Below are 15,205 nucleotides of genomic sequence, written 5' to 3' on the forward strand. Positions count from 1 at the left end.
ACTCTCTGCTTTCCTCAGTACCTTTTGAGTTGTTTTGAGCATCTTGAATCTGCCTGAGAAGCAGCCAAGTATGATCTGGTCTAGAATTTAAAAACTGATTTTCTCAGATCAGAAAATTTTAAAAAAACATCAATCCGTGCAGCTGTTTTGCAAGCTTTTAAGTGAGGCTAATTGGGGAAGTATCTTTGCTTTATCATTTTATCTAACATCTGGAGACAGGAGGGGATTTGGGACTTCTATAAAGACTAAAATCTATTCATACTTCACTGTAACAGACTCAAAGCTAACACCACCTGCCTTCCCAATGTCTTCAGGTAATCCGAATCAGTATCTGGATCAATATTGCAGGAGCTATTTGAAAATTGCATGTCGTGGTTTAACCCTAGTGAGCAGCTAAACACCATGCAGCTGCTGCTCATTTTCCCCAGGCAGGATGTGGGAGAGACTTGAAAGGGTAAAAGCACAAAAACTCGTGGGTTGAGGTAAAGGCAGTTCAACAGGTAAAGCGAAAGCTGCGCACACAAGCAAAGCAAAACAATAAATTAATTCACTATTTTCCATTTGCAGGCTCGCTGTACTTGGTGCCAATGACCAGAACTGGCAATGACAAACTCACGCTGTTTTTCTGTCAGTGGATGGTTACATGTGGGTTTTAAAAGCACATCATGAAAAGGAAGATGCTAGCAGAGGCCTCTGGGCAGTCTCATTTTCTGCCTTTTGTCTTATTCAGCAAGTTCTCAAAGTATAAGAGAATCAAACATGCAGCTACAAAGATAGTTTTTTCCTCTGCTCGCCCACATCCACTTATTCCAGAAATGTATTTTGAAAAAGAACTCAAATTTGGTTTATACTTGAGCTGAATTTCTACCAACAAAAGGCATTTGAGGAAGCATTTGGTTTGGAGAGACTCGACAGCCGATTGGTATTCCAACTATATTTAGGATCTGGCCTACACATAGTTTGCTTCAGACTTGTTTAAGCTCCATCTTAGCTTTTAAAAGTCCTCTCTAATAAAGGCAAATCCACAGCATCTGGGCGTTGCCTCAGCATGTGGAGTCAGTGGCTGCCATGACTGAGGGGAGACTTGCACAGGCTGTGTAGAAAACTCACTGCAGCTGCCTGCAAAAGGATAGCCATCGATTTATTTACTGGTGACTTCAGCCATGGCTGCAGAGGTTCAGGTGGCACAGCGCTGCCTTTGAGGTCATGGCTGTGGGTATGGGAGTAGCACCCAGCAGGCAGAGACCTGCTCATTGCTCAGCAGCAGCATCCCCAAGGCCACGTGCCTGAGATACAAACTCTGACTTTGGAGGCATAATTCACAGATGGGGCTTTGCTGTCTGAGTTTGCCCATGATCCACTTGAATAAGTGTGCTCTTGTTACAGTGAGAACAAACCCATAATTTGGCTGTCCTATCTTTACATTTGTGAGTTAAAAGAGTTAATGCCAGTGAAAACCTTTACGGAGCAGGTAAGCCAGGCACACCTGATACTTCTCAACAGGACACTGTATACGTTTCTGTTGAAAATGTCTTTTACTGTCCCCTTTTCACAAGAGGGCTTTACACCTCAGCACGTACTTTAACCAAGTAGTTCACAAGGAGGATCTACATCTTCATAGAGCGAGCTGTGACAGCACCCTCTATAGTCAATGAATGTCCGATGGCAGATGATCACAAGATTCGTTTGCATCCTTAATTTGACAGTTCCCCAGCGGTAGTGAACTGTACCCAAAGAATGCTGATCTTTGACCAAGTTTATGCCATCCTGATGGAGCTCAGAAAACAAATCTCATAACTTCATCCCTCTCCTTCAGCTGACCCTTTGTCCCCTGAGATCTTCTTCCCAGGAGCATTGCTCCTTTCTGTTCTCCCTGCTGTTCAAGGTGAAGATGCCAAGGGAAGTTGCCACAGCTCATCCTGCTCCTCAGCAGCAGCCTGGTTTTCTTGCCAGGACAAGCACATGTGTTCAGCACATTGAAGGTGCCTCCCTCAGGGCAGCAGGCTGCTGGGGTGGACAACTGCCTGATAACCCTGAGCCAGGCTTGGCTGAAGCCTGGCAGCCATGTCTCTACTCACCTTCAGCTCAACACATTACTTTGAGGCTTATCATTTTTTTGTTAAGCATCACTCTGGATTTTACTCTGAATGTCTTCTGTGGCAAAAGATTCCATTAGGCAACCTTTACATCACGGCATTTATCAGCTCTGCTGCCTAGTGGCTGCGAAACTTGGGCCTTGTACAGGATCAAGATACAGGGCTAAATGCCCTTGGCAGGTCAGGATTTTATTGCAACGCCAACAAGTCAAAAAACATGTATCTGCCTTCGAAATAGTTTACCACAATTTTCCCATAATGCTTGTCTCCAAAACAAATGAGGGAATGAAAACAAAACAAAACAAAACACACACCAAAAAAACGGTGGGGAAGGGAGTCTTCTGCGGTTTTTGGATGGTTCAAGGGTTTCAGTGACCAACCAGAGTTTTAAACAAGGGCCTAACCTCAGCTTTAGCGTCCCTCCTTACCAAAAGTGGCAAGGGTGCTGGTGCTCCTGAAGTTCAGCTGGCCATTTGTCCCCTGGGCTTGTTCTCTGAAGTCCAATAACCAGAGTGAAGGCAGCCTTTGAAAGTTTCCCACTTGTGGATAGATAAAAAGTATTTTACAAGCGTTGTTTTTGTTGCTGTAAAATGCCAGCTGCTAGGAGAAGATGCAGTGGCATGCAGCATTGCAATAGAGATGGGAGGAAGAAAGAAAGGTGATGGAAGAAGGAACAAAGTTCAAATGGGAGGAGAAAATTCACTGTGTGGGTCCTCTCCACACTGACATTTCCCAGTTATGTGAGCTGAAGCACTGGCTCCAGTTAGCTTGGTGGCAGAATTTATTTTGACTTATAGGAAGCCCGGACTTTATTACAGCTGTTTGTTATTAAAGGGTTGACTGCTCGCCTTGCCACATTTCTTTCAGAGCTTACATCTTCCAAGAAGGAAACTTCTGGTGTATGCCTATAAGCTTATACTTGAGAAACCCTGCTCTGGCCCATGCATTGTACCAAACCCTTTGGCTTCCACCCGTTTGGCTGCAGCTCAGTTCCTCCAGAGCAGAGAATACTGCAAATGCTTGTGGCCAGTAATTACAGCTTATTTTCACTTCTCCATCCTGGAGAAACCAAGCTGCTGCCAGTGATTCAGGGCACCTAGGAGCTCCCACCAGGCTGGCAGAGGTGCAGGCAGCGACCGGAGCTGCTGGAGGGACTGGGCTGTTGGTAGCTGCTTCCCAGGGCTGTGCAGCCACCTCTGAGCCCTTCAGCAAACCCCGTGACCTGCAATCTGAGACACGCTGAGCTGCCTCTGAGTCTGGCCAAAGTCACAGCAAAAGTCCCAACAGATGAGAGTTTCCTGGCCCAGTGCCCTGCCAACACTGGAGTGCTGCTGCTTGCTTGCCCTCTGTTTTGTCCTCTCTGGCTCTCCTCTCACTGAGGCAATGGTCTTGCTGTCACGGAAAGTCATGCAGCGTCTTATTTAGCGAGAAGATGTAAAGTTGCAAGACATTTTAACAACATACCCAGGTGTCAGGTACTTGCTTTCACTGGGGCACACCCGGCATATTAAATTTCATGCGGTGCTTGGCTACATTTCCTCCAGAAACCGCTAAAAGGATTTCAGAACGGGGAAAACATCTCAGACCAAAAAATGTGGAGTTCCCAGTCTTTGGTCAAGTTGTACCACATCTCTACCACCCGCCTTGACCCAAGCTTCGAGTCAACCTGCTAATTTTGGTATCAACTCAACTGGTTCTGTTGAAATCCCACAACAGCCCCAGAAGGTCCTTGTCGCTAGTATTTCACCAGTAACATTACAGGAGTATGGATGACTAAGAACAAGCTTAGCAAAGAGCAAAGTATGCTCTAGTATGGTCTTTCCACCAGCTGTCTCAAAACCTCTCCCAGCTGGGAGCAAGTGAAGCTTGATTGTGCCTTGGATCAATCAACTTTGACCCTGTAGCCCCATGCAGATCCTCATCACTGGTGTGTCCAGCACCTCTCTGCTGGGAGCAGAGTTTGTTCCCCTCATTCCCAGCATGGCAGGAACTTGCTGAAGCACCAAGCCAGGTCACTCGGGCCGACAGCCGTGCTCCAGTGCCTGAGACCTCTCTCAGCCCAGGCAGTCACAGGTCTAGGTCGCTTCTGGCAAACAGCTGCCCATGGCTCTCAGGGCCATAGGCAGGGGTTGGTGTGGACGGATGGAGCAGGAACCAGGAGCTGGCAAGTGGGGCTCTTGCTCACCCACCTCTAGCCCAACCTGCTCAAGCACTGGGCTTCGCCTTTTAGAGGAAGGTTTCCCCTCCTGGGCTGCCAGCTCGCTTCCCAGCAGCACAGTTTGTTATGGCAGAACTTTACTAGCAAAAGGCCCTGTGCCGGGATGGGACACTTCCCATTCAAGGCATGTAGCTGTCAGTAACATTTAAGCCAGGCACCAGAGCCTGCCTGCAGCCCACTGCTGGGATCCTCAGGACCGTCAGAGCAGAAAAGCATTTCATCTTGAGCTGTTATCTGCTCCCCGATTTTCTGTCTTCCTGCCACAGCCCCTGCCCTGCAGCCAGCATTCCGCTGGCCAGGCCACAGGGAGGCCTCACCAGTCACAGCAAAGTCCCTTGAAACATTTCGTTTAAAATTCCCTGGGCAAACTTCTCACGCACGCCTGGAAAATCAGGCACAGAAGTATTTGCAAAGCATAGCCATCATGAGACCGCTGGATTTTTGTGGTCATTCTTTAAATATGTTATTTTTGTCTCTCTTAACCTCTTTTTCTTCTTTTTTTTTTTTCTTCTGCCCTGACGGGTGCAGAGCCCCGAGACGTGCTCATCCAGCCCTCGTCCCCTCTGCTGGCATCAGCCCAGAGGTGGGCATTGGAGACCTCTAAGTCACCAGCCTCCCACTGCCCCCTCCTCACACCAGCACCCAGCTCTTTTCTCACTCCAGCACTGCTCCATGAAGTCAAACAACTTTCACTAGTGCACAGCCAGAAGTCTAGATGGATAAACTGGGCTGTGATGGTAATAGAAGTTACACGATGATAAACAACAGTCAGGGGTGGCTTCTGAACCTGGTCTCACAGGTTTTACCCAGCGGTCAGTGACCACAGTTACAGAGGACTTAAACTGACATGAAAAACAAAATCCAAATCCTGACTCCTTTCAGCTGTATGGATGCACTTAAAACCCATAAAAGCAACAGCACTGAGGCCTTATTAGTTCATTTGCAATGAGTCCCCCTGGGCACTACTTTTGCTAGAAATGCCATTAGCATTTATTGCGAAGTTCACTGGGAGGCACTTCTGGTTTTAATTATGTAGCCCTTATAATGCTTCCTCTGGCACTTTCTGACTATGGAAAAAATGAGCATAAGATGTAGACAGATAAAAAAAGCTATTAATTCCAGGACTAACAATGCCAGATCAGTATAGTTACAAACAGATTTGTCTCTGTAACCCAGCCCAAACAGCTGGCTTTCAGTGTTCAGATAGGAATGTACCAAATATGACAAAAATGTCTTTATCTGAGGAAGCTGATTTTAGGCATCATTTTTGCCCAGGCAGTAGAAATACTTAAGGAAGAAATTCCTAAACTTCCTGTTGAAATAAATGATTTTGTAGGACACATTGCACCCAGCGTTTCAGAAGCAGTGTCCCCAGTATATCCTTCACAGAGGGACTCTGGGGTGGCTGCTCAGCCATGCTTCCTGGAGCGCCCATCCCTCCTGTGCTCTCTGCGGCTGCTCCCTGTCTCTGTAACACCACCAGCCCCCAGACCACCATGGATGGGAGCTCTTGCTCTCCAGGTACTCCTAGGACATCCAGTCCAGCTTGACCAGCACCCAGCCAAAACACACAGGCTCAAAGGAAGCCACACTTGCCATCAGGTTTCCCAAGGCTGGGAGAGGTGATTGCCAGCATCTGCAGCATCTCAGCCTCCAGCACTGTAGCCACCCCACAACTTCACCTACCCTGGAGAGAGGAGCGTCAGGTGGGGTAACAAACCAGGTTCCTGCCCCACAAAAGGGTAAAATCACGCATTTCAGAACTTCCCACTGCCAGAAGATGACACTGAGGTATTTCACAGTTAAGACAAAAAAAAGACAGCAAAAGCAAGGTAGAACCCAGCAGCCCCAGCATCCTCCTGGCATCCAGGTGATACAGCTCAAATCCCTGCTCTGCTCAGGCAGCTGAGCCACCTGTGACAGTGTGAGGAGCTGCAAACCAGCCCTGGTGAGGACAGTGACTTACTTGAGGTGGGCGAGAACCAGATGCAAGCTGCCCCATTGACTTGAGAAGAGTGGGCAAGACATAAAAGTGCATTCACCGCACGCAACATTGTAAACAGGGTAATTATAACCTAATTAGAGAGAGAGGAAAAACATGTGGCACATGAACAACTTGTTACTTACAAGAGGTGCACTGAAAGATTTTTAATTGTTCCAGAGCTCTACTGTTTAAAAATTCATAGGCTTCAAGTTTTTTCTGCCACATTTAAAATTGCTTTTGACTTCAACAGCCCCAGCACTTGCAACCAGCTACCTGCAAAATGTTCTCAGTTCAAAAGCCCTTACCTACAGCTAATTCATTTTTCTGTGATCCCTGTTTTCTTTCCATGCTGGGCCATTGCAAGAGACAACAGGACTCCACATCAGTGGCGGTTGTAGGGAAGGGGCATTCATGGTCCTGAAGGACATCAAGTGTCAACAGGATGCAAGCAAATATATACACATATTTTAATATTCAAGAAATAGGGGCTTAGAAATGTTCACTCTTGATAACTGCAATCAAACTGCTGAAAATGTGCTGGCATTTCCCCTTTCAACAATACTCTGAGGGTCGGGGCCAGGTCCATCTCTCATGTTGTTTCCAGAGCAGACTGGGGCACAGCCAGGCTCTTTGCTGTCCCTTTTGGCGGGAGCGCTGGGCTTTCACCCTGAAGTGCCTCCACCTCCAGCACTGAAGGGATGACCTGGGATGGGAGATGCAGAAAGCCGAGCTGCAGTGACCGGGGCATTGCTGTGGGATACCTCTGCTCCAGTCTGCCTGGCAGCAAACCTCAGATCACTCGCTTCTCCTCGAGATGCCCTTACAGGTTTTCCTGCGAGGGTGCTGGTCCTGTGACTGTAGAGCACATAGGAGCCTAAGAACAGTAACGCTGATGTTTGTTGTCATCTTTTGAAAACCAGCTAGATAAAGGGCATAGGGGCCTGTGAATTCATTTTTTACATATGAAATAGAAAATGGAAAGAGAAATAGAATATGAAAACTTCTTCACGAAAGCGGTCACAAGTAATTATGACAAAGACCACGTGCTCATGCCCCTCATGGCTCTTCTCAGCCTCGGTGAGACTAGTGACCGAGGTGTTTCCCTTCACAAACTCCTCTCAGACCACAGGTCTTTGCTGTGAAGAGCCAAAGAGGACACCCCTTCCTCAGCTGACTGAATCTTATGAACTGTCACTAATTTTGTTATTACAAGACAAAATTTTGTTCCAGTGCTGAAGTTATTCTAAATAGGTTTTCTGTGCTTGAATCCTTTGGATATTCTCTTGGTAACAGAAAGTACACTGAGATTCCTGTTTTGAGACTTGCAGGGAAAGCGGGATGCTCTGATCCTGGTATCAAACGGTGAATCAAAAGTTGTTTGTCAGTCAGTTTAGGGGACCATTGACCTCACTACTGGAGGTTATTACTGAAGCCTTATATGCAAGCTATCCTACATATATGCTTAGAGAAAAAAATCATTATTTATATTACATATTTTGTATGAAGTATGTGCACCAAGATTAATATATATATTAATATGCATCCAAAGCAGTGGTATTCCATATCTCTCTCCCTTGTTGGTGCATCTGAGAGACATGCAAGAGAGAGAGACTACAGGGAGAAAAAGAATACTACTCAGTTAAAAAATGCAGTGTTAGAAAACTAACGCTGTGTCTTCAAGGTCTTTAAGCCACTAATTCCTACTCTTCTGGTAGTTTGGTGTTAATGCTTTTCAAGAGCTGGTTGTTAGTGATCAGAGAAACTACTAAATTAACAACTCTGGAGACTTAATTGTCCAAATGCTTTCAATCATTTATTAGGGAAGGAAATCCCAGACTGTAAACAAAGCCAGTGCAGGGTTATTTCATGTTAGGAACAGCAACAAGATATCAAAGCATTTCCAAGCCATGAGTTAGGGCCACTAAAATTATCAACAGGGTTTAGACTTCAAAAAATATCACCTTTGGGTTGATCTTTATTTATATTCTGGTTTCTGAACCTTTATGGCCTACTCAAATGCCATTTTCTAGATTTTCTCTGTAATCATAAAAGCTGAAACTTAGAGTAAAAATGCTGTCAATTCTCACTTCCTCAGAGGCTTCTGGAGAAGATGAATTTCAACAATGCAACTGTGAAGGTTGCCAGCAAGGAAGGTGCTGTTCTTATTGAAATTTTGAGCAGCAGTGGAGAGATTTCTACCCTGTCCAAGGCACAGTCCATCATTTCAGTGAGCCCTGATCATGGGCTGTTTCTTTCTGCCATAATCATGACAGAAGTACCTTGTCTGGTGCCTCCTGTGTTGCACGGTAACAGCACCGTGCTGGAGAAATTTGCTGTGGCCTATGGAGGGAAACAAGGACAGGACCATGTTTGCCTTACATGGGCACATTGCCCCTGTGCTGTGGGTGTTGTGGGTACATCCCTACACCACCCACAGAAGAGAGGTCCAACCCCTCACACCATACTCACTGGGAAGTCTGGGATGCAACCTGGCTACATCCCAGCAGCGAAGCTGCTCTTTGCATGCAGCTCTTCCAATGGGCTTTGATGCCATAAGAGGTTTTCTGGTCTTATGCAATGCAGAAGTTAGGTGACTGCCCTCTAGGATACGCCTGGAAGAGCATGATGTCTGCTTGAATGCAAAATATATACACAATTGGGAAAGTTTTTTTCTAACACTATCCATAGGTGTTCGACTAATCAGGCCAAATGGTTTTACTGGAAGTCTTTATAGGCTAAAATAATGAAAACAAGTGTCCCATCCCCATAAATTGCATACAAATGGCTTCATTTTCCCAGAAGGGCTTACCCCATCCATCATTTCTGACTGTCAGAGGGCTCTGTAGGACCCTCAGCTCCTCTAACAAACAGGTCTCTTCTCCTCACATGCGTGGGGGCAGGGATGGAGCCTTTGCTTCTTTTTCCCAAGGTTTAAAACTGTGATCATTGCGGCTCTTTACAGCTCATATGCTTTCATCACACTGGCAGAAGGGAGCAGCACATTTGCTAACCAGTTGTCCAGGCAAACCGGATTGTCACTCAGTTACATCAGACTTGCAGTGAAATGCTTGTGGCCCGCAGCGTGAGCTGCTGAAGGAGCCATCGCTTCCCTGCTCCTTGCAGGCTCACTGTGTCACACTCAACCCTGCCCTTATTTTCTTTTCCTCACACTGAGCACACATCTTTCCCTCCAGTGGTTATGCAAACAGCACCATGACTCCTTTTCAGCTGGCCAGCCAACCATGCACCTGTTTTCAATCATTTTTTTCCTACTGCAGCTCTTGTTGGCTCAGAAAAGTACTTTGACAAGCTGGACATTTCCTGCCTCATGAAGGAATAGCATCTCTGTAAAAGAGCAGCATGGGTTCTGTTGGAGAGGTATTACCCATGAGCAGAGAAAGCTGGACTTATTAAAAGGATTAGAAACCGAAACAGCCCTCGTGGTGGCTGTACTAAAGATGTCCCAGAGCTCCTAGCTCCAGTATAGGACACAGCTTGGGTCACTGCCATTGTGGCATCTTCTTAAAGACACTTCTCAACCTCTGTTTCTTGTGCTCAAATGTTTGCCTATCGCAGCTCAAGAAAATATTGCATATATTACATCTTTGTTAGGAATAAAGTCAGACACACCTCAGATGAGCCTGGTGGTGCAGAAAGCTGAGCTGAGGCTGCAGCCGACTGCAACTGATCCATTCTTCTTTCCCCAGTGACATGAAGAAACACTCCCTGAAGCAGAAGAAATAATTGCACATGCTTTCATGCCAGAGAAGAAATCTGTGGGGATGGCAGTTTTTGTACAATGGTCCCTTGAGTTTTGTCTCCGCTCTCCTTGACCTGTAACCTGCTAAAACTTTCAGTAAGCTATTTATCAGGGAAATATGTAAACCAACCATTGTCATATCAACATATGGTGACAGTGACGGAGAGCTATCCTATTAATTGCTGACCCCATTTCTATTTCAGTCACTTGGCATGTCCTCTAGGAAATTGATGTGATCAGTCATGATAAATCCATTCTTTGTGGCACCAGATAATCTCTTTTCAATCTGGAGCAGATGCTGATATGCCTGTCCTGGCAGTCTGCTGCTGGATGACCAAGTGGGTTGTGGTGCAATGTAGCTGCATCCCTGAAGACTTGTGTTGGTGTCCCCCTTGTACAATATGTTTTTGCTACACAGTATTGTGTCCCAAAATGTCCTGCTGAGGTATGGCACATCCCACTCTTGCATGCTGCACAGAAAGGATGCATTTTTCTAAAGGTCCCATGAATTAATGCCTGGGTGGCTGACAACCTCTGGTTTGGATATTAAACTGGTACAGAAAGGCCAAGTGTGTGACAACTGGAGGAGACTGTAGAAAAGTAAATGTGATCCCCTCCAGCAACCACCCTCGCTGGGCACTGGGATGGGGGTACCAAGCAGTGAGTGCCCTCCTGAAGCAGCACAGATGTTTTCCTTCGGAGAAGTTTGTTTTCACTGTATTTGTGTCCCTGGGTCCCAGTTGCTTAGCAACTGGATAAAATTGTCACGAAATGGTGGCAGTGCCCTGCCTGCCAGAGCAGGGGCAGGGCTGTGTCCCCAGGGGGGCTGCCTGCCAGGCAGGGCGGCCACAGGGCGCTCACTGGGGGTCTCCGTCACCACTCCTGGCCAGCCCGGCAGGCTGCTCCAGAGCTGCATGGGAATTTGGTCCTGTGCAGCAGCAAGGCACACACGGCTTGTTGGATCTGAGTGGACAGATGCTTTTTCCTCCTTGAAAGACCAGGACAACAACAGAAAAAGAAGTAATTTTGGATGTTCTCCTGAAGCAACTGAAAACTACAATATTCACTATTCCTGACTCTGGGTTTGGGGGAGACAGGTTTAAATACACCATCTTACTGTGGTTCAGGGCATTTTAAGTAAAAGCAAACAAAAATGATGATGAAGAGTTATGGCTGTATATTCTTTGGGCCCGAAGAAGAATAGGCACGTGACCAGTGCCTGCTGCTGTCCTTGCCCTGTTTGACTCCCCTGCCTCTGTGGATGAGGCTCAGAGAAATATCCAGGCTACCGGGGGGGCCAAAACTTGCTCAGTGGAGCTGACTTCCCTTGAAGGGCCATGCAAAGGATAAGGGATGAAAATTAATTAGAATTTGTATGAAAAGAGTTTATAACACACTTACCCTTATAAGTGGCTGACGTGCAAGAGATAGTTGTTGGCAACTGCTGACAGCTTGTGTGTTTACCTCAATCAGCAAGTATTTGTAATTCATTTTAAAAATGTTGAAGTTCCAGCCTTACTGGAAACATTATAAACTGCCCTCAGCACTCTGATGTCCTTCCAAAACATATGCTGCCACGAGTCAAAAAGCAAAAAGACTAAAATATTTCAGGGGAGAGGCATGAGAGAAATGGGCAGATGATGCAGTCAAAATAAAAATTATTTAGATAACTTGGTATCTGTTCACAAATATTTAATTTTCATGATGGGGAGTAACCACAACTGTTATAAATGGGGTGGACCGCCATGTCACCTCTAGCATGTCTTCTGTCTGATGCCAAAGCAACAGAGCATGGAGGCTTTGCTAGCAGCGGGATGGCCAGACTTGACTTTCTTTATTTCCTCCCCTCTCCACCACACAATGCTTCATGCCCTTCCCTGTGCTGATATATGAAGTGTTTGGGGGCCACCAAAAAACCTAGTGGGGGTTTAAACAGGCCTGTGAAAAAAAGTGATTTTCTGAGGCAGGTGTTGCTGCTGAAGATTCAGCATTGCTGAGCTGCTTCCTGGGAGCTTTTTGGAGAAGCATGGGATACTTCTGCTCACAGTTGTGCCCAAAATGTTTATTGGCAGTTTCTACCTCTGCACAGAGAAATGGCAGAATGCAATTTCACTATTTTTCAGCTTCTTTACGTTTTTATGGCAGTTCTTTATGGTGGTGTTCACTAACTATACCCCTTCTGGCCTCAGCAACAGATCGGGCAGGAAACATTCACAACAAGAAGATGCCATTGACAAATCTACTGTCAGGGTGGTTAGGGTGGTGGAGGTGGCTGAGCTCGGGACCAACTCAAATCTCTTTCAAAAGGCTTGTGCCATGGTAAAGGAATGATCCTTTAAACACAAAAATATGATGTGCACTGCCCAAAATCTTGGGGAGCCAAGGCTGCTGAGAGGGCACATGGGAGCAGAGGAGAGACAACCAGTGCCAGGGCAGCAGCCATCCCCCGCTAACATCTGGCCTGAGGCTTTAGCAGCAGGCTTTAGAGAGGGATTTTGGTTCTGTGAGGGAGTGGATGAGCACACTCAAATTGCAACCCTGTAGCTAAGTGACTTTTAGTGCTGATTTCCCCTCCCACCCCCCAGTAGTATAATTATGAAAAATGCCCTCCTGTTCCCCATTAATGTTGCTATTAACAGACAGGCAGGCCTCCCAGCATAAGCCAGTTCTTGCCAACAAGATCTGTGTGTACCACATTAAGGAAAGCACCACTTACGTGACTTTCAGAGCACTGTGATTTGCAGTAGCTCCTGTAATGGTAGAGAGCCAAACATACCTGCACCTCATGTCAGAGAAGGCAGCAAGGTCTAGCTTTAAATTCAAAATCCTTCATTAAAATAAAAGACTGTCAAGCCCAAACCCCTGCTTCTAGGCACTGAGTTGCCCTCCTCTTCAAATACCAGGTGAGTGCAGTGCTGAGAAGGACTATCATATTTGGTTGGGCTGTGAAGTTAAACGTCTCTCACTCTCCCACACGAACAGTGTAATAGCAGACCCAAAAAAACCTTAGGGGAATTATATAATCTATCTCCACATGCACTTAATTCTAAGGTTACTTTTCCCTTTTGAAGTAATGCACAAAGAAAATGGTCCAGTGCATAAGACAACGGGCAGCAGTTGCTGTTTTTCACCAGATTTTAGCAAGGCTTTCAGCACAGGCACCCATAAAGTCCTTATAGCCACAGTGGTGAGATAGGGACTGTGCTGCAACAGACTCCGGGTGGCCGTGGGCCAGCCCGGTCATATGTACACATTTTCTGGTGCTTGACTGCCCTTAAATGTGTTTCTGCTCTGGCAATGGGTGTTTTGCAGACCCCAAGGTTGGACTTGGCTCTCTGCAGTGGACTGGCTGGCCAGGAAAGATTCTTGAATTATGAAGAGATGTTAGCTCTCAAATTCCTTGTGATAATGTCAGCAGGTGACTGCTCCGAGTGGGCAAAAACCATGTGAAGGTGGGTTTTTTCTTCGCAAAATGTGTGGATTTTCTATAATGCAGAAGAGATTTTTAGCTGTGCCCATTGGTCCCACCCCAATATGTATCACTTTCTTATATCAAACCTGATTCTCCCAAGATATTCCCAGCTCCATACAGAGGAACAGAAAGCTACACTGGAGATGCCAGGCATTGAGGCATCTCTTTTCTTCTGCATAGCTTGTGAACATTGCTACAGAAAGAAAATATAGTACGACAAATTTGTAACCACATCCAAGCTCACACAACGAACCAATTAAGGATCTGTGATTTTTTGTTTCAAGTATGTGGCCTAATATTTATGGGGCAGTCTAGATTTTAATACAAACCTTCACAAATTTAGACAGCTGTCTCCAGTGCTCTCAAAGGGGCATACAATCAGCACATCTGAAAATCAATACACCTCATGGGGCTGAGTACCTCGGTTAATCAAATACTGCAGCCATTAGCTTTTGCTCAGCTGCCAGTTAGCTCCAGAGCATTTTCTGTGTAGCTACAAGATTATAATAGTTAGAAAAAAAATAAAGTAGGTATTTTAAACATCGTGTTTCCCGTGTTTTTTCATCATTTGAACTTCACCTTTACTGCAGCTTGATTTTCCTTCCAGAATTGTTCATTAGATCTGAATCTAGAGCAAACAAAACCTCGGCTGTATCAGTGATCCTGGAGAGTAGGGAATGCAAGGCTATTCTAGGACCATCTGTTTGGCTGCAAGGTTTTAGAAAGCAAATTCAGACAGTTGATTCATTATAAAATGGACATAAGTTATGAAGATAATAATGGAAAGAAATCCTGTGAAGACCTCTTAAGTCCCTAGTTACTATTACTGTTATTTTTTAAGTCAGCACTGGCTACCCATGTCACATGAATAATACTACATAAGTTACAGATGCAAAATAGCAATATTTCTAGAGATCAGGGCCTTACCAATGGTTACATTTATTTCATCTAAAATTATTATAGTTGCTCTTCTGGAGCAGAGTTGGTGTGGGACACAATCTTGGACCGCCTTGGGGAAAACAGCCCTACACAAGAGCTCACTGTCTTGGAGTCTGAGTGCTTCTCTGAAGATAAAGACAAGTTGTGTGCAACTCTGCAGAGACTGGCTTGTGAGACATTCTTTGGCCACAGAACGAAGTGTGTAGCAAAGAAATTTTGTTGGTAGCATAGGAATGACTAAGGGAAGGTGAGATGCAACAATTTTTCTCTAATTTAAATGTCTGATGAATGTCAGATGTTAGCTTAAGCACCCTTCTAAGGAAGCCTGGATGAGGGACCTCTGTCATAAATATTCAGGGATGAATTTTCATCCACACATTCCCTAGTTCACCAGACTGCAATTCATGTGGCTATGGCAGGAGACTTGTTATGTAGCCACACAGCATTCCTGGGAATAAATTCTAAACTGAATGAAGTTTTATTCAGTCTTATATTTTCAAAAGCACCTTATAGTAATCTGTAGCCAAGCAGTAATAAAGACTTTTAATCCTTGTAGTCTGTGCTGTGCTGAAACTAAATACAATCCTATTTCATAAAAGCCTGTGATCACTCAGGGACACACATTTCAACCTGCTTGAGGCATGTGTACCCCATCCAAATGCCTCTCACAGTAACAAATCCAGTATCAGGCCTTACCAGAAATAAAAACAAAATGCAATCTGACTATTGTACTCAT

The sequence above is a fragment of the Nesoenas mayeri genome (assembly GCF_963082525.1).
Source record: "Nesoenas mayeri genome assembly, chromosome: 3".
In the NCBI taxonomy this organism is placed as follows: domain Eukaryota; kingdom Metazoa; phylum Chordata; class Aves; order Columbiformes; family Columbidae; genus Nesoenas; species Nesoenas mayeri.